General features: G+C 42.8%; 1 long non-coding RNA gene across 2 annotated transcripts in view; it reads right to left on the minus strand.

Annotated features, from left to right (window-relative positions):
- Positions 1 to 4,290: 4,290 nt before the first annotated feature.
- LOC129385595 (uncharacterized) overlaps positions 4,291 to 20,421 on the minus strand; it is a 39,613-nt gene continuing 23,482 nt past the window's right edge. The window contains exons 2-5 of one of the 2 annotated variants that reach the window (XR_011895544.1): positions 17,371 to 17,504; positions 17,206 to 17,303; positions 12,821 to 12,907; positions 4,291 to 4,510 (exon numbers count right to left, since the gene is read on the minus strand). This is a non-coding gene — a long non-coding RNA (uncharacterized lncRNA). The remainder of the gene's footprint in view (positions 4,511 to 12,820; positions 12,908 to 17,205; positions 17,304 to 17,370; positions 17,505 to 20,421) is intronic. The other variant, XR_008613055.2, reaches the window with a different exon arrangement.

Below are 20,421 nucleotides of genomic sequence, written 5' to 3' on the forward strand. Positions count from 1 at the left end.
CTTTGCCCAGTACCAGCCACTTTAAAATGCAATGTTTTCTGAGCCATTGCCCTCTATTTTTCTACATTGGAAATAGTTTACGATGCGTTCGCTGGCGTAGAGAAAGGGTACACAAAACACTGTACAACATTCCTTTCTAATATGTTTTGCTGGATGCCTTTCGCTGCGCCGGATGCAGGTGAAGCCAGTGGAAGTGCAGTTTCATGTAGCAGCTTGTCCTGGAGGCAGGGTGTATGCTGCATCAACTATTAGGTGTGATCAGATAATATTGATCCCGTAAACCTTTTTCTAGGTTTACGGGATCTAGGTACCGTAAACCTTTTTCTAGGTAGCGTGAAGTGCCTCCCGTGGCCAGAAACTATTCAAAAATATCTTGCGTTAGGTTCATGCAAATTTGGAAGTTGCATGACATATTTCACCTGATAAATTTTCATGATGCACCAGTGTGCAGGGTTTTATAGACAAAGCAAAATACATTTAGGGCAAATATTACACTGTGATGGTACGCAATAATGTGATTTCTCATAATATAAAAGGTGTTGCGGTAATGTTACAGCAAAAGATGACATTATTCAATCAGAGGCTTGTAAAACTTAGCATGCAAGGGCACCATTTGGTTAAACAATGGCCATGTAATGTCTATGTATACAAGGAATACCCATGCATTTCTGCCATTGCCCAAAAGAAATAAGTTTTCCCAGCTATGTCTGCGTCATGCAAGAGTAGAACTAAAGCGCAAATTTTATATGGTCACCCTAATAGGTACACCTCCGTTGAACTTCACAGCAAATCGACATGTTTATGCTAGCCGCCTACTATCCTGAACCTTACTGCATGCTTTGCAGAAAAATTATAGTTGTAACACTTAACTCAAAACAAGTCAGGACTGCTGAAAATTAGAACACATGTACAAATGTCCCTTGTCATGTGTAACGGCCTAATTGACTTGCTTCCACAACAGGCGCAAATTAAAATTACTTCTCCTTGTTTAGCATTTTGCCCTGCTAGACCACAATCTAATGACATCAATACATTAACATATTAACCGAGAGAACCGAATTTGGCTTATGTATTAACTCCTTCGCATACTGGCACAGCTAAACTATGTCACATGTGTTGCGATTATGAAGGGGTGCTTGTCAACCAGCCCTCCAATGTCACTAACAGTGATCACCAACACAGTTAATTCGATGGTCATGATCCAGGTAGCAAAATGTTGAGAGAAGAAATATCCACTCACTTCGAGAGCAACAATACTGCGATAACTTGAGAGAGATGGACACATTGCAGGCAGCAGACCTCTTCTCAGCTCCTGTAGGAGAAGCACAACAAGTCCTTCAGTAAACGAAAAGGATTCATCAGTAATTATAAGTTACCTTGTTGCTGCTGAGTATCAATACGAGCTGATTTTCATAAATATCTACTCTCCGATTTAGTAATAGAACTGAATTATTCGTAAAATGCAGTCTATAACGATTGCATTCGCTTCTCTAGAATGTACAATATTTTTTGCAACTGATACAACATTTACAGCTTGCTTACTGACACAAATGCCTTGAGTGCTCAGACATCATTGGAAGCAAAACGTCTTGCTGATCCGCAAGCAGTTGCACAAAGGAAACCCACAGCAAAGCAGCCAGAGCGAATAATTTTTTTGGTCATTACAATAAAAACGTGCACGCAAGCAAGAAAGTAACGATCCCACGAAGTCAGCCAGTGCTATTATCTCGAGCGTTAATTCTTTATTCTAACAGAAGTTCTTGCCGTATCGGATAGAGCATTATTGCGGTCGTGATCGAGCCAATTGCGCTGCCATGGAAATCGGTCTGAAAAGATAAGTGATCCTTTACCGCATTCATGCATCATTTTTGCCTTAAGATGCTGTCGCAAACAATATTTCTGTTTGTGACACCGGCTTACCGCACATCATTTGAACACCTACGTTATGCAAACCAAATAAAATTAAAATTGGCTTACCTTATGAGCAAGTTACGAGCGCGTGTAGACAGTTCGAACATCCGCTTAGAGCAGGCTATCGCGTGTCCAAGCACAGCTCCGTATGTGATACGGCTAGATAGGAGAGTTTGAATTATGCTTAGTGTGTCGTCCTCCTTGAGTCCGCTTCTTTGGTTTGTGATCCTCTTGACGAGGTGCAAACCTTGTGAAAGTGTTCTTTAGAGACGCGGGAGATCGGCCATCCCTGATCCGTCCTTGTGGATGTGAAGTCCGAGTACGCGAAGAGAGTTGACTGTAGGGATCTTTGTTCCATTGAGCGAGACGCTAGGATTGGGTTCGATATAGTTAGGTGGTCTGCCTCGTGTCCGCGCTCTCAGGACGAGAAGCTCCGACTTTTCGGGTGCGCATTGGAGACTGCAGCCTCTGAGGTAGCTTTAGGTAGTATGGACGGCTTCTTGTAGATTGCGTTCCTATTGTCCAGTAGTACGTGCTTTGGTCGAGAGGGTGACGTCTATGGCGTAAAGGGCATGGCATAGGTTTGGGCTGCCGTTCAGTTGTTTCGGTAGCTTGATCATTGCGATATTGAAAAGAAGGCGTCAAATAACTGATCCTTGTGGGGTTCCTTTGTTGGGTAGCCGAAATTTATCGCTGCGGAGGTTGCAGACGCCTACTCTTGCTGTTCGGTGTGTCAAAAAGCTGCTGATATAATTATAGATCCGGGCTCCACAGCATGTATCTTCGAGGTTGCGGATAATGGTTTTGTGGCTCACCTTGTCGAATGCGCCTTTTACGTCGATTGCCAGGATCGATGATTTGTATCTGTGATCGAGGTAGTCAAGCAAGTCTTCTTGAGGAGCAGGAGTAAGTCCTGCATGGATAGATGCTGTCGGAATCCGAACATGGCGTGCGGCAAGTGTCCGTTGTTCTCGAGGTATGGTGTTAACTGGTGGTGCACCATGTGCTCGAGGAGTTTGCCTACGCAATATGTGAGGGAAATGGGACGGAGGTTTTCAATGCGAAAAGGTTTGTTGGGTTTGGGGATCATGTTGACCTCCTAATGCTTCCAGGCTGGTGGTAGGTGCCTCTTTTCCCAGCAGTTGTTGTAGTACTGTAGTAGCGTTGTAGTGGTAGATTGCGGGATGTTGCGAAGGAGCTGATTAGCTATTCTGTCTTTGCCGGGACTGGTGCTTCTAATGAGTTTGGCTAAGGCTGCGTGGAGATCTGCCTGGGTGAATGGGGGATCGAGATCTGGGTTTGGCACCCCGTCGTACGCTTTTCCGCTCACTGATGAAGTCGCTGCTAAGTTTTTGCTGAAGGGGTGTACGGTAGCGCGATTAAAAGACGGGATAAAAGAAGACACACAGGGACACGCACAGCGCTAACTTCCAACAATATTTATTATCGTTTATTATCTTCTTTTGTCCCGTGTTTTATTCACGCTACCGTACATCCCTTGAAGATGCATTACCAACAAGCCCACATTGCAACCCTCGCGAGTTTTGCTGAAGATCATGCTCCGATCCATCGTGATTGTGGATCAGCCTGCGTAGGTCTTGTCTCTGTTGCATTTTGATGCGATGGGTAGCTAAGAGTTCGCGTAGGACACGCCAGGTTTTCTTGGCGCTGAGTGTCCCTTGTATGCAGTCGCAAAAGGTTTGCCGATTTCGCCTGCTAAGTTGCTCCGCGTAATCTTGCGCCTGTATGGTCAGCCGGGCAATTCGCTTCTTAAGTTTTTTATTGAGCTTTTGTCTCTTCCACCTCTTCAGGAGGCTTCTTCTGGCCTCCCAGAGATCAAGGAGATGCGGGTCGACTACGGGGGTGTTGATGCTTAGCTGGATGCTCGTGGTGTGGTTTTCTGCGGTGATGAGAATACCCTTGCGCCAATGGTCGATGTCGTCGATTGTTGTGTTGCCGCTGAGGTTGTCTCTGAAGGACTTCCAGTCTGTTAGTTGAGCAACTCCAGTCTTGGTTGGTTTCCGGTTATGCGCGATGTCAAGTTGGATAATGTGGTGGTCGCTTCTGAGCGTCTCCGAGAGTCGACTCCGCTCGGCTCAGTGGATGTTCACTGTGAACGTAAGGTCCAGGTTTGTGCCCCTGGAGACACTTTTCCCGACTCTCGTGGCCTGCAGTGGGTCAATCTAGATGGTCAGCCTGTGTTGTTGAGCACAGAGCACAGATTATAGAAAAAAGATAAAGTCTGAGTTGCGGTTTTTCATTTTTTTTCGGGTTTAAATTGAAAACGCGGATGGATACTAATTATATTACCGCCAGAATATTTGGCCGAGCCAGACTGTGTATGAGTGTAGTTCTACAGAAGAGAAATAGCTTTTTAGTTCTAAGAAATCCTTAGATTACTTTATTCAAGAAAAACTGGTCAACTGGTCGTGCGCGAACCATTCTAAGCGGTGTTTCAGTAGACCTTCACATTGACGAAAATATACACGCCTTGATCTCTTTCCACGTGTGATGTTCTTGTAGGCATTCCAGCAGTCTAACTGAAAGGCTTTATGTAACGACGAGTGCCTCACTCGAAGATCGTAGGTGAATTGTATTCCTGAAAATGAAAAGACTAATATGACATTGAATTTAAGAAAATTATAATAGCACAGCAGTAGCTGAAGCTGACGTTATGAGAATACTTATCATAGTAATTCCATAACATAACCAAAAATATTGTCAATTTTCGTTGTAACTAGCAACGAATAGTGTAATTTTCCCGCACTCCAATGAAATAAAAGGTGGGTTCAACTGTTGTTCAAGCATCAAACTCATTTATTGCAATAGAGTCTGTCTATCACGACGCATTATCGTGTTCAATATGAGCTGCAACACGCGAGCCGTGGCCACAGCGACGCTCTCAAGAGAAGAAATGAAGCAGATCCCACGCACTCTGAAAACCAATTTTATGCGAAACATTTTGCTGCTAGCTGACTCCATCGCATTGTATGGGATAGTGCAAAGCGTTACCAGGCCGAACAACGTGTTCCTGTGAGACGAAAAGCTATGCATCTGACGCGTGTGTGTCTTTCACAACTGGCGAAGGTGGCGACGATCGTGTGACACCGACGACATGATTTCTACTCCACAAGTTCGACGCGAGCTTACGACATACCGATTATTGGGTTAACAAGGGCATCAGGCAAGCTTAAGCGAGAGAAAAATGGACAGCGACGGTCATCAGCGACCTCATTTTATACAATCTTACGTACACCGGTGTGCAAATGTATAGGACGCATGGGAGTGAGTGCCAAGCTGCATCGACGGGCCATCTTCTGGCGCGGTGGTTGTTGTCGTGACTAGCGCTCAAGGGACACGGTCCATGCGCGTCCCATCATATCTGCCAACATGTCTTCTTTCCTTTCTTGACGAGATACGCAGCTCACCAATATACGGTCTACGGTGCCGAAATGGCGAAGCTATTTACCCTTTTTTTTTTCTAGGCAGCATGGCGCTGGCCACTGATCAATCGTCGCAGCTCATATTGAATGCAATAGTTAATGCCTATCATAGCAGTAGTACTGCAGTCAGTGACAACGTAACTTTCGAACATACACTGCTGTGGGACACAAAGAAAAATAAAGACAAAGAAAGGGAAATGCCCGTATGTTTCCCGTTTGCTACCTAATATAGGGGATGGGGAAAACGGCAAGAAAGGAAAAGGAGAAATAAGGTAAGCAGTAGTGATGTGCGTTCGATTGCACAAGTGTGCTTAACGAGCAATCCAAGATGGTGGTAATGCTCAGTAGTGTTCGAAATGTGCAGCAGTGCTCTTCACAACCTATGACCGATGCTGCACGTAACTCAAAGAGTATTTGTGTACATTTAGCAGGTACGTTCCAATTTCTATGTTGAATTCTCCGTGACATAACGGCAAAGATGAACGACTTTCGGTATTGGCGTTTCTAGGAAACTGCATTCTGGTGGTGAATAGTTCCGAGCACAGATGCCGTGCGGTTTTGCAGGCGCACCTTCCGCAGAATTTCTAGGTTGTGACCGAGCGCCGTACCTTGTGTCAAAGTGCCACATAGCCATTCGGAGATATCACCCAAGAATTGAGTAACCACAAGCATAAGGAATTCTCAAGTACATTGGGCATTTATTATCATACTATACGAAAACAGTATTGTCTGTTGTTTGCGATATCTATTCCCATACGTCCCCCTTCTTAATGTCAGCGTGTAGCTCAGAACCTGCCTCAAATCACGATACGCGGCTCTTGCGTTACAGTGCGTCTCGAATATAAATGAGCATTACCGCCTGACGTTTGAATCCTATAATGTATGTCTCCATTTCCTCACCCAGCCTAACTTCCTGTCATCGTCAAGGGCGCTTGCCTTCCCTTGGCACCCATTCCGTAATCGTTTGGTCCACCGGTTATCAGCCGTACGAATTTATAGTCAACTAAAATATTCGCTATCCCCGTTTGTTCTCTGATCCATGCTGCTGTCTTCCTGTCGTTTAACTTTACGCGTAACATTTTTCATTCCATCGCTATGTGCGCGGTCCTTGCTTTCGAGCTTCCTTGTTAACTTCCTAGTGTCGGCACACTATTTTAGTACCGACAGAATACAATGATTATAAGCTTTTCTTGTCAATGACAGTGGTAAGCCAAGATTTTGTAGGCCCTGCCGCATGCACTGCATTCCACTTCTATTCTGCGGCAAATTTCCTTCTCTTCAAAAGATTCCTCTGTGAGTAATTGACCTAGATGATTGTACTCCTGCACAGACTATACAGCTTGACTGGCTTTATTGAATTATTGTTTCCTTCCCAGGCTATTTAACATTACCTTTCTCTTCTGCGCTTTAATGCCCAATCCTATTCCTACACTTTAACTTCTTTTTCATCATCATGATCGTCATCATCATCATCAGCCTGGTTACGCCCACTGCAGGGCAAAGGCCTCTCCCATACTTTTCCAACTACTCTGGTCATGTGCTAATTGTGGCCATGTTCCCCCGGCAAACTTCTTAATCTGATCCGTCGACCTAACTTTCTGCCGCCCCCTGCTGAGCTTCCCATCCCTAGGAATCCAGTTCGTAACCCTTAATGACCATCGGTTATCTTCGCTCATAACATGTCCTGCCCACGCCCATTTCTTCTCGATTTTTCTCGATTTCAACTAAGATGTCATTAACTCGCGTTTGTTCCCTCACCCAATCTGCTCTTTTCTTATCCCTTAACGTTACCCTCATCATTCTTATTTCCATAGCTCGTTGCGCCGTCCTCAATTTAAGTAGAACCATTTTCGTAAGCCTCCAGGTTTCTGCCCCGTACGTGACCACTGGTAAGACACAGCTGCTGTACCATTTTCTCTTGCGGGATAATGACAACCTGCTGTTCATGATCAGAGAATGCCTGCCAAACGCACCCCAGCCGTTTCTTATTCTTCTCATTATTTCAGTCTCATGACCAGAATCAGGGGTCACTACCTGCCCTAAGTAGATGTATTCACTTCCAGTGCCTCGCTACATATCGTAATCTGCTCTTCTCTTCCGAGACTTTTAAACATTACTTTAGTTTTCTTCAGAATAATTTTTAGACCCACCGTTCAGCTTTGCCTCTCCAGGTCAGTTAGCATGCATTGCAATTGGTCCCCTGAGTTACTAAGCAAGGTAATATCATCAGCGAATCGCAAGTTCCTAAGGTATTCTCCATTACTTCTTATCCCCAATTCTTCCCAATTCAAGTCTCTGAATACCTCCTATAAACACGCTGTGAATAGCATTGGAGAGGTCGTATCTCCCTGCCTGACGCTTTTCTTTATTGGGATTTTGTTGCTTTCTTTATGGAGGACTGCGGTGGCTGTGGAACCGCTATAGATGTCTTTCATTATTTTCACATATGGCTCGTCTACACCCTGATTCCGTAACGCCTCCATGACTGCTGAAGTTTCGACAGAATCAAACGCTTTCTCGTAATCAATGAAAGCTATATATAAGAGTTGGTTATATTTCGCACATTCCTCTATCACCTGATTGATAGTGTGAATAGGGTCTATTGTTGAGTAGCCTTACGGAATCTTCCTGGTCCTTTGCTTGACAGAAGTCTAAGGTGTTCCGGATTCTATTTGCGATTACCTTACTAAATACTTTGTAGGCAACGGACAGTAAGCTCATCAGTCTATAATTTTTCAAGTCTTTGACGTCCCGTTTCTTATGTGTTAGGATTATGTTAGCGTTCTTCCAACATTTCGGTAGGCTCGAAGTCATGAGGCATTACGTATACAGGGTGGCCAGTTTTTCTAGAACAATCTGGCCGCCATTCTTTAGCAAATCTGCTGTTACCTGATCCTCCCCAGCTGCCTTGCCCCTTTGCATAGCTCCCAAAGCTTTCTTTACTTCTGCCGGCGTTACTTGTGGGATGTAAAATTCCTGTAGACAATTCTCTCTTCCGTTATCCTCGTGGGTGCCACTGCTAGTGTACAAATCTCTATAGAACTCCTCAGCCACTTGAATTATCTCATCCATATTAGAAATGAAATTGCCGCCTTTGTCTCTCAACGCATAAATCTGATTCTTGCCTATTCCTAGTTTCTTCGTCACTGCTTTTAGGCTTCCTCCGTTACTGAGAGCATGTACAATGCTATCCATATTATACTTCTGTATGTCAGCTATCTTACGCTTGTTGAATAGTTTGCAAGGTTCCGTCAGTTGTATTCTAGCTGTAGGGTTAGAGGCTTTTATACATTGGCGTTTCTTAATCAGATCTTTCGTCTCTCGCTATAGCTTATACTTTCACTTACGCTAGTCTTACACGATTGGCAGGTGCAAGTTGGAATCAGCTAGCTCAAGACAGGTGGTGTTGAAGGTCGCAGGGGGAGGCTTTCGAAGAGCACTGGGCAAGAAAGTAGGCTACTGCTACTGCTGCTGATGTGTAACCACTGTTCGTTCTTTTTACATATCCCTCTGTAACACCCATGGTAATTATCCTATCTGGGTGCGGCAGGGATTCAATAAAACCGTTACCTTATTTTAAAGGACACGAAGTGTCGTGAATCGTAAAAACATAGACTGCAAATAATATTTGCCAGATTTCACGCAGTACCACGTGACTAGGCGCTTGCGCGGAGCTAATTACTGCCATCAAACATTCTACGAAGGAATCATCGGTGCTGCATGCAGATGGAAGGCACGAACAGCACAGATGGATCGAATACAATAACTTTGGCTTGCACTTTTGCAGACATTTATTGCCTGTTAAAGGAATGAAGCAAATGAAGCCATGAGATATGCCATAAATAATACTTGACATGTTCTATGGTTGGTCAGCATTATTGCTGTTGACAGCGCTGAGAGGAAGGCCTTTTGGCGGCGGATGGCCATGTGTTGAAGACGGCGGATGCAACCAACCTCTATCATTGATTCTTAGGACATATTGTGACGTATTAGTGACTGGGACAAACACAGTAGCAAAACTGTAAATGGCGAAACTAAGCCTTTATTGGGCAAACTTTGCCCTCCATAGCAAGTTACGCTAAAAGCACAACTATAGGGGTCAACACAGTCGGCGATCGTCGGAAATCTGATCAGCGGGTCAAGCGCGTCGACTTTTATACATAAGTAGTCTGATGTTCCAGAGTAATCGCTGGGACCCACGTGTCTTCCACAAAGTTCTACACCATTCGCGTCGCGTATACATGTAATCAGGTTACACAAGGTTTGGTGACAACAGACCGCGGATAGAACCACCGATCACGTTCGAGAAACTTCCGATACAGGCAGGCACGTCCTGCGCTGTGCGATAACATTTGTTAGGTGGTGAAATGGGCTCACCCGATAAAGATAAACAGGTGCACGTGTCAATACTCATGCGCATTCGGCTTATTCGGCCAATTCATACCCCAACAAGAATGTTTTGTCATTCGCGGGGTTCTAATCGCCCAAAGAATTTCCAGGAGCTTTTTTTTACGATCACTGCCGGACAGAGAATTTTCGCCTCCTCCTACACAAGCAGAGGATGGGATGCATGCATGCAGCAGAAAGGCTTGTGTGGCCGGAAATGACTGTCCGCTCCAGAATTCCGAGGATAAGTTGTATGGTCTCTGCTGTTCGACGCTCTATTTATCGGTGGTGAGACTTCAGGACCTCCTTTTCCTTTCGGAGCCACAAGAACTGCATACCATGGTCTTACGAGAGCTGCTTCATTTCATTTGAATGGCGTTCTTAAATTAATTGCAGGCATGAGTAATGGTGTGTATACCAATATGCTAGCCTTTCGTGAGTGTCTATCTTCCGGGAGGTGGTTAAGGACTGGGATAAGAATAACAGTATTTTAAGCTTCTCAGGTGAGATACTTGTGCTAATATTTCATCCTGTCATGGCAGCACCAGCTCTTTACTAGTCAAGCTATTGCACGAAGGAGAAACCATCACATTAAGGAGATGTTATTTCCCTTTAGTACATCTTCACGAAATAAGCACGCGACGCCATCGCTCGCTGACCACTCTTCTCAGCTCTCCAACGCTCAGCTTTGTATATTTCCACGAGTGAAAAGTAGTTCTTTTTGATCGATAACACTCATAGACGCTTTTGCCTTTAGTCTCCATTAGGATTTTTTGACGTCGTCCTGCCACGTGCGGCTTTCTAAGTAAGTGCTCTCACTTCGAACCGGTCAATAACATATGGTGCGCCAAGTTAGCGCCGCCATCTTTGCCAGTACCTTCACAACCGAAGCAGCAAGGCCTGAAGAAAAACCACCGGCCATAAGTCATGGCAAAATAAGAAGAATATGCTTGGTGGCGCAACCCAGCGCCCCGCTTCAAAGGCCATGATGAAAGCAGTCATCCATCCAACAAACCATAAAATACAACTATAGGAACACCAAACTTTGCATAATTTGAAGACATCAGATAGACTTGACTCAAAGTGGCAAAACGTAGGTACCTGAAAAGCAAAACGGCTCAAGAACACGAGAACGTTTTAACGGGTGTACCAAGAGGTAAATAACTTGTACGTATTAGATCATGAAACATCTCAGTGTGTACCGGAGCTTCAGTTATGTTTCACTTGAGTCGGTTGAATGTGTAACTGTTACTAATCGATCATGGTGGCGAGGCATAACATAAACGTAGACTAAGGCAAGCAACACATTGAGAGAAAGTAAGTCGAGTATATGCCGAGACACCACCTATCCTTTTGAATATTCCTCAATAAAGTGTAGTAATAAAAGCCAGTTTCTTCGCTACATCCACCCCAATTTTAGCGCGATTCGCGGCGTGTTTTTGCCTGACATTCATTTCAGAACATACTCCGCCGACTAGACGACTGTCAACTATTCATGCAGGCACTAATTGAAGAGCATGCTTAGCGGAAATCAGCCAGCAACACAATGAAGAATGTCACGTTTTCATTTGTATGGGCGGACTGAGCCGCGTGAACACAATACTTAAATATTTTGGCAGCTCTTTCGGGACACCTGACCTACGATATCGTTAGAGAACGCAAGTGGTTGGTGAGCATCACGCGCGAGACCTGAAGTTTGCCATTAAAATGCAAATACAAACGTTTGTGCAAGTTTTGAATTTGTGCATCCAGACATGTCCTTAGTTTTTGTAGAACTTCCATCAACAGGAGCTTCTTTTTGTATTAAACTGGGATGCATTAGTCCATCATTTCGGTTTCTTGTTTTTGTGTGAATGTGAACGATATTACGATGTACTATAAAGTAACAATGGCACGACCTTTGCTTCATGCTGTTGTTGGGAAATTTGAACTCGCGTTGTCGCACACCTCCAAAGCAGTCTTAGTACCTTCGACTCGCAAAGCACCTTCTTTCTTGTGCCTTGTCTGTCAATGTCATGAAAAAAAATGATTGACGGGTTATTCAGAAACACGTTAAACGTGTATTGTTTAATTTACCGTTCATATATTATATATGTTGAAGGAACACCAGGGCTTCTTCATTGTATGTCACATGGTGTACCTAGTCTGAGCAACAGGGGTTCTTTCAGACTCCGCTTACAGCAACAGCCACTTTTGACAAACTTAGAGCTGTAGGAATGAAAGGACGAAACAAAACTATGTGTTCTTCGAAGTCTTAAAATCGATAGCGCATTTGGCGATGCATTACAGAAGTGTCACCTGCACCAATTTTTAAAAAACAGTTGATTGGCTCAGCAGGGGCAGACAAAAGTACCTTCTTCTGACCAGAATTTGGTTTGCACACACACAAAAAAACAGGATCTAGAGTGCCACTTGACGCATATTAGAAGATAAATGTGTGACGTTTTAATAAAAATGAGTAAAGAAGAAGCAACGAACAGTAACTCATTCCTTCTTTTATTTTTACTTGCATGGAACTACTCCAGATTAGGCATTTATACGAATTAAAGATAAATGAGCAAGACCCACCCATGCTGAATGGAAACACCAGTGAAATGTTTCGTTTTTCGATTCTCTTGGAGACCAATCACCGCCGCCAAGTTCCACATATTCTTTTAAAGCTACAACTGGTACTGCGTCGCTTTCTCTAATCGACACCCTTTTAGGCAACGTGCGAGATGAGAGAGCAGGTGTCACCTATGCCAATGTGGCGTATATATTCTGCTGCAGCCAAGCACTTGTGCGTTTTCGCCGCAGAGTGGATGGCGTAATTGTTAATGGCAATAATCAGTCGGTGCGGTGCATTACACATACTCTCCTCATTTCTTGCTCCATGCTACTCCTCCCCCAATTCCGTTTCCTAGCCTCACCATGGGTTCATATTTCCTTGCTCGTCTTAACACTCCAACCGACACAGCATCGAAACCAGTGCAAGATTAAAAACAAAATTTTTCTTTGATAATCACAATGCAGCGCCACTGATACAGGCGTCGTCTCTCGTGTTGAATGTATCCTATACTAATTAGAAACAATATACGTACGGATATTTCCGTTCAGAATTGCGAACACAGCGCACTCATCATTCTCTCCTTGGTAATGTATTATCTCTGTGTCGTAAAAACCACCACCTGCATTGAAGACACAATTATAGGCATCACTAAAACTTGTAAAAATAATGCTTGGTTAAACCGGTAAGTTCCGAAAATATGTGGCTGCATAAGCATACATATTTTTGGGGCAGCAATGTTATGGTTTTACATTTGGATGGTATTGTAACAGTTTTAAGAGTTCTGCTTGTTTTTCTGAAAAGTTACAATTTCTGCTATTAACAGGTTGGGGATTTATGGTGACGAAACCAGATGCAGATCCTCCATGACATGTTGCGACGTTTTAAAACAAACAAGGTTAACACGAAAGCTAAGCGCAAATTGAGAATAACAGAGAACTGGGCGAGTTAGTTTAGGTTTATTATAATAAATGGGTCGAGATGAAATAGGAATTTCCCAATCCGCCTGGCCTAAGGATGGTAAAATTAGCACCTCAGTCACCATTACAAGTATCCATACTAGGAACCTATTTTGCTGAATTAGACATTGTGTGCCTCAGAATGGTTACTTGTAATCGCAATATTTTTTCTTAGCGAGACTCTCATGGACTGGAGAGATGAATGACACATACAGGATATTTTTTCATGTGTTCAGCATTCATAGGTTATATGTCTATCAATCTATTAATTGGTCGAGCTTTTTTTGTGAAAAAACCAGATGCAAATCATCCATGATATATTGGGGTCACTTGGTATATGTGACTGGATATGCGCCGATGTTCAATGAACCTCTTTGATGGCAATTTCGGCTCACTTGCTCTGCACCACTGGGTATGTGCCCCTATTCAATGAATCTCTTTGGCGTCTACTAAAGCAACTGTGTGCTGCACATTATGTGCCATTCTTTAATGAACAACATTTATTTAAACTTTCTTTGGCCCTGGGCAGAATCGAATCCACGTCATACATAATCATATGAAATTGTCTGAAGGCGTATTTACACAACCGCCATCTGCAGACTTCGAAGCGCTGCCGCTGAATGACGCAGCGTGTCCAGGAGGAAGCGCCAGACAGGACTATGGTGCATGCACAGCTCATACATTACTAAACACTGCGGTGGAAATCTGGTATGTCGCTACCAGGCCTGAGCGAGAATACACATAAATTGTATCGCGATGCACATTATGATACTTGGGCCTTATGTATTCGAGATAAAGATAGAAGTGGTTTAATTTTGTCTGATACGACACTTTACATCTCTATCTTATGATATTTCGGCACATTACTTAATTTCTAACAGCAGCTTCACCGCAGGCCCACTGCAGGTTACCACTTCTCTTGCGAATGGCGTTAACTTTGACAAGACAGCTCGATCTTCTTTCTTTTCGAGTTTCCTCTGTTAAGGTCATACCAATTCCCGAATGAATATTCGTACACTGGAACGTATGGTATTGCATGTCAAATATTTTTTTCAGGGGCTATACCATCAATTCAAACCAGCTTGAAGATTTTGCCGCAGTCGACTGCCTCTAAAATGTGCCTAAAGTGGACTTAGAATTTTGCTCGTCTCTTCAGATGTTCAACGAAACTAATCTTCATTGTATTACTGGGAAGTAAACTAGGTCCCCAACTCGAACTAAACCAAGGCTTGAGCTCAACTAAGTTACTATATCTACTGTTAGTGTGTTTCCCGTTCAACGCGCTGTCGTTCATTCGTGTGGTCCTCAGTCATCCGGCTCAATATGACGAACTTAAAATTTTGCATATTGGAGGCCATTTAGGGCATTCAGAAGCATTGGCGTGAAGCTTTTCTTTTTGCCATATGGCTTACGTCCTCCTGCAGCATCTTTGGAATCAACCGGGACGGTGGCACAACGTGAAATGCAAAACCAACGCTAAGCAAATAAAGTGAAACACATTCAGGATCGGATTCGGGCGCGTCCTTCACCATACTGTTTCTGCTCTGTGGCGCTTTTCTACCGCTGCCATGCACAAGCACGTCCTCTGCACTTATTCAACACGTTTTGATGCTGAATAAAAATACCGTTTTCGCTCCAACACTGCCATTAAGGTTTCGCATTCACTTCTTAACTACAAACATTCAAAAAAAGAAAGCCTCTTCCTGCCCTTGACTTTTGAACACGACGTTCAACGTGTGATGCTGACGGAGAATGCGCTTTTCTGTTCACATGGACGGAACGCTCAGTGGCAGCCAGCGAAAGAGGCACAATATGTCTAGGGTTATCTGATTTTTCAAGCAAACCAGGTGACCGCAGTAGTACCAACTCTTGTATTTGCTCCAGGAAATATGGAAGTGAAAACCAGGACATGCGCGTGTTCGAATGCCCAGAGCTTTGGTGGTCTGCGCGACAACTTCTTTTTCGTTTCCAAGTCTGCCAGCCAGGCGATTCCTCTGCCGCTGTCACATAACCTGGTCCGTTGAACTCTGTGCGATTGTTGCTGAGCTTTCTCACGGCGCATCAATGACGTCTTACGAGACAACGTTAAAATAGGCGCATGCATTCAGCAGCTACTGTGATTGATAACGTGCTCAAACAATGTCTCAATGTGAAAAGCTGAGCATGAAGCTCGTGTGCCTTTTATTTTGCTTGCAAATTTGATGTGCTAGGTCACACTATTCGTGGGGTGCATATTTGGAAGAGAAATCCCTGTCAGCCAAACAATGCAAAGGTGCAGTACGGGTGGAAGAGGAGCGTTCTGCAAGCGACTTTGCCCATTCTTGGAAACTGCAAGAAAGCTAGGGCGCAACAATCGTATTGTTATAACCAACCCATCCTCAAGCACAATTTCTTCCCGTGTATATGGCCTTATTATTTGTTTTGGTGACAGGCACCACTTTTGAGTTACATCAACCCCATACTTCGGTAATGAGCTTCGGTAATAGGCAAGGATAATTTTTTTGTGTATTCCTTACGACTTGGCAGCTTAATATTTATGTCACTAAAAATCAGTTCAGTTTGCTATTCAATTAACCTGTTGACGTTATTGACGTCTAGTACCTGGCCTAATCCCGCTATGATTGTTATGAATGGTGGGCTTTGTTTCCATATTTCATATTTCTAGCACTGAAATGCTATGATAACGAATGTATAAGACACATTATTATCACATATGTTTCATCCTGAAATACATATCCAAAACGTCAAACTTCTATATGAATGATTTTACTTTCTGTTAGAATCTGCATGCAGTGAAAAAGAAATCAAATTTAAACAGATACTTTGCAGTCAACTCGCGAGCATAACAGCAGAAACCTTGCCAACCAATTCCGTGTTGGTATTCCAGAAAACCACCTTGACCTTCGTAGCCGCTCCTCAGGTATTGAAATGCCCAAGTAGTGAAGAATTCGACGGAATACCGCCTGGTCAGGTAAAAGCGTTGTTGGAAAATGAAGCAGGTCAGTGACCAAGGTAAAAAATAGAAATAAGATTACGTTTCGGGATCGGTACGGGTGCCTTGTTTACAATGGAATGTCTGCCAAGCACACAAAAGAAAAACTTGACAACGAGGCTTACTCTCGAATGGATAATCATTCAAATGACAAATACCACGATCAATAGATCATCGGGCTCTTTAAACTACGTGTACTCCTGGCCTTTGCGTCATGTGCCGAACGTTATTAAAAAACCTTGTGCTTAGCCGACGTTCAATTGTGGGGAAGGAATGCGTACGGATCCCGAAACATCATTTTATGTTTATATTGGCCTTGGCCAGTGACCTGCTTCATTTTCTAACAAGGAAATGGTCAAACAATTTATTTTTTACTGAAATCCAACTGAGAAGTCCATCCGTTCTTAATCGAACTGTGATTTAGTATAAGAACACATAAAATAAACCGTGAAGATCGTTCACAGCTTACGATTACTTCTTTGAAGCAGAGACCATTTATATAGAACCATGGGTATAACTTGAATAAAAAAAAAGTGCTGTGCCTTTGCGGCCAGTTCAAATCAGCTATACCAACCTGTAAATCACAAAGTGTACATAGATTCGTAATGTACTACATTCCTAAATTCATTATTACAGTAGGAGAAGCGAGTACACTAACGGATAATCCAACTTTCTAGCGATTTACTTGAACAGAATGTCTCCTCCCCCCCCCCCCCCCCCCAATACAATACTAGCACTTCATTAGAGCTACGCGCCTAGCTGATTGATTATTATTTATTACTTGTTTTCAACACATGTAGAGTGATCGTAATAAAAGCGTGCAGTTATCGGTGACGGTTGTTGCCCGTTCTAGTTTGATATTTTTGCTGGTTAATTCTCTGGGAAAAAATATCAGAAAATTATGAGAAAGTATTGGCGAGTTCGTGCCGTTGGGTTTGTGCCAGGCAATGACTTACTACAGTTACTTACCTTTGTACTTGGTATCCATAGAATCATACATATTTCGGGCAATGGGCTTAAAATCCCAATGACGAAAGATTCCGAATAATGTTTTTCTTTCCCACAATCTGTAGATAACAGAACTTCTTAAACACTGACCGGTATATTTTTAAAATTTACTGATAAAATTCGTACTTGTATCTGTTAAGGTAGTCTCTATAAAATACAGTCGTATTATCTGTTATGTTATACTTCTCATCAAGTTGGCAGGGACGACGAATAGAGGCAGTGGTGTTTAGGGTCCAGATTATTTCATTGGTGTTGAGAAACTGAAAAGAAGAGCATAACGTTTCATGTGCACGCATTTAACGAATTTGAATACGGAATTCTTTCAGAGTAAGTGATGCCCAGCCAAATCAAACACGCAGATACTCTGATAAGATGTTTTATTCATATATATATATATATATATATATATATATGCCTGTTTATGGTACTGAGTACATACGCTTGTACGCGCACGCTGTAACATGTATGGCATTTAAAAGACAAGTCTCCCCAGTAAATGTAGTGCAGAAGTGGTGCAGGATATCCGGGTGACCCAGATAACCTTCGCAAAGGTATAAAAATATTCTGAAGCAATCTAGGTGGACGTAACCAAATGCATGTCTTTGCGTATCGTATGCAGAAACTATTTTTCTGCCCTCCCTAATGGCACACTCGATGAGGTATAGCAAATTATCTCTGTGGTTTTCAACAAAGTGGACGAAAGTTTATGAAAGGAAAAAAAATTGTCATCCAACCGAATGTAGCGTGAAGCTGCAAAAGACACCCCCAAGTCTTTTTGAGAAATCCCGAACCAGGAGGTTTTGAACTGCGAAGCTTTCTTTCAGAGAAAGCTCGTGTGAGTTTCCTTCGTAACTTCGTGCTTGATTTCTTGAATAATAGTTTCCCCTTTTCACGCACAATCGAGTGTAATAACCAAATTGGCTAGTAGAGTCTTGGTCAGACACATTTTTTTGTCAGTTTTTGTTTTCGTTCAGCTCAGATGCGGTTCAACTCCTTAACAAAAATAAAGGTTGAAATTAGTTCGAACCGGTACGTGTTAGATTTCATAACCAAAGAATATTTAAAGAAAAACAATATCGGCATCTTTTGTATAGAAATTTGTCGGGGCTTCTGAACTGCACGAAGAAAATACATAGATTGTATGCGTAAACCACCAGTACATAAAAGTGTTATTTAGTTTCAACCCAAGCCTTTGAGTCTATTAGAAGTGCAGAACTAATTAAGTGGGTCAATAAATGCGTCACAACTAAATGCGATGCGTGCAATGCTATTTAATCTCAATTCAGTGGTGTCACGAGAAGTAAACCGATGTATGAACTTTGTCGATGGAAGAGTGGCGATGAGAGGTGTTTCCACAAAGGAGTCTAATACATGAGTATGGCAATATTTTTAGGCATTTTACACTTCTGGTATCCCAACGACATACATAGTCTGGAGGTATGGCAATAATGGGCCCATATCCAGTCGCACATACCCCATAAAGATAATTAATTATCGAAATACAACATGCTTAGCAAATCCATGTCACATGAACAATAATTTAGCAAAATTATTAAGAAGTATGAGTGTAGTAAAGATACCTATTAGCTGGAATTTTATTTGTTGTTCTTGTTGTTTACAGCTCTCATGTCATCATTTCTTCTTCTTTAGGCAAAACAGGGATGGGCTCATTGACACTACTTTATTAGTCAGTATTCCTAATATACTATTGGTGCAATCGAGTAGCAAATATTAAACTGCCCAGGAAAGGCAGAAGCAAAATATCAAAAACAAAATAAAAGAAAAGAATTCGGTGAACATCAAGCGTCGTTCTTCCTCTAAGAGGTCCGTCAGCTTCAGCTATTGATAGGAGCCGACATTATATATACATGAGGTTTGTTCGTGTTTCAGTAGGTGAAACAACGTGTTTCTCATTGGCAAATTATTTTTTCGGCCGACTTTCCACTTGGGTATATCAGCCCCCATGTTTGAGATAAAGAACCATACCGCCGCACAAGGCCCTTATTCCTATCTCAGATTTACAATAATCACAGTCAGCACCACAGCTAGTATGAATGAACTGGATTAAAATAGTCTCATAACATTCTGATGAGGCTGCCGCAGCAAAGGCGACAACTTTGTATAAAAGCAAAAGCAGAACAGAAGGACTTGTTAGAAAAACTACTCTCAGAAGATCCAAATTAGGTTTCACGAAAATACGGACAAGCGACACAAGTGCACTTAAGTGCACTTGTGTCACTTGTCCGTATTTTCACTGTCACTTGTCCGTAGTCAGGAGAAGCCCATATGGGACATCTTCGAAGCTGGCACTCATTTGCAAAGGTAAGAGTTTTGGTACTGCAGGATAAGATGCATTTCAGAATCGCTTTTCAGGTGCGACACGTGGAAAAAAAATGTTAACATATTCCATCTTTCGGGGGCCTGCACAGTCATTACCTATCTTCGACTCAAGATTAATCTTGAGCCCGCAAGAATCCATCCCACAAGTGTCAGCAAGTTTGCAGCCATGAGCGCACCTCCGCAGCAGCATAATCTTTTCCTGGATCATCCGCAAAAGACATGCTTTCCCACGCAATTTTTACATTTACAACTCTAATTGGGACCGTTGGTAAACAAACATTCGCTTTAGAACCACGCTCTCTAACTAGAAGGCAACACGTCTTTTCTAGCGCACCTACTTTGGAGCTTGAGGAAAGATGAACACACAGCTTGAAGGTGCTCCGAAAGGTTTGAATATTTAACGGTCATTAGTTTCAAACATTCGCAAGTTCATATTCAGGTGACTGCCCGCCGAACTTCGTGCTATAGCAGTGCTGTCAACTGAAAATTACGGGAAGATAGTGTACGTTTACGAAGGAGGGAGTACAGTTGAGCCACAATTGAAGGCAATGCAAAGTTAAAAAGCTCCAGAAACGGCAGGGCCCATGAACGAAAACTTGTTATTTCTTTTTCTATTGCGTTCGGGAACGCTCTGTGCTAGCTGCATATGGCGCTAAACTAAAGCTTTTTTTTCTTGTTTTCATTCTTTTGGTGCAGGTATGGTTGTATCGTGCGTATAAGCTACATAACGTGAAATTATGAAATACACACCATGCAAGACGCAATTTTAGGACCTGCGTTGTTCGCTCGGCAGCCCAATAACGACCAAAAACCATATTTATTAGAATTTATCTTGCA

The sequence above is a fragment of the Dermacentor andersoni genome, chromosome 7 (assembly GCF_023375885.2).
Source record: "Dermacentor andersoni chromosome 7, qqDerAnde1_hic_scaffold, whole genome shotgun sequence".
Classification (NCBI taxonomy): domain Eukaryota; kingdom Metazoa; phylum Arthropoda; class Arachnida; order Ixodida; family Ixodidae; genus Dermacentor; species Dermacentor andersoni.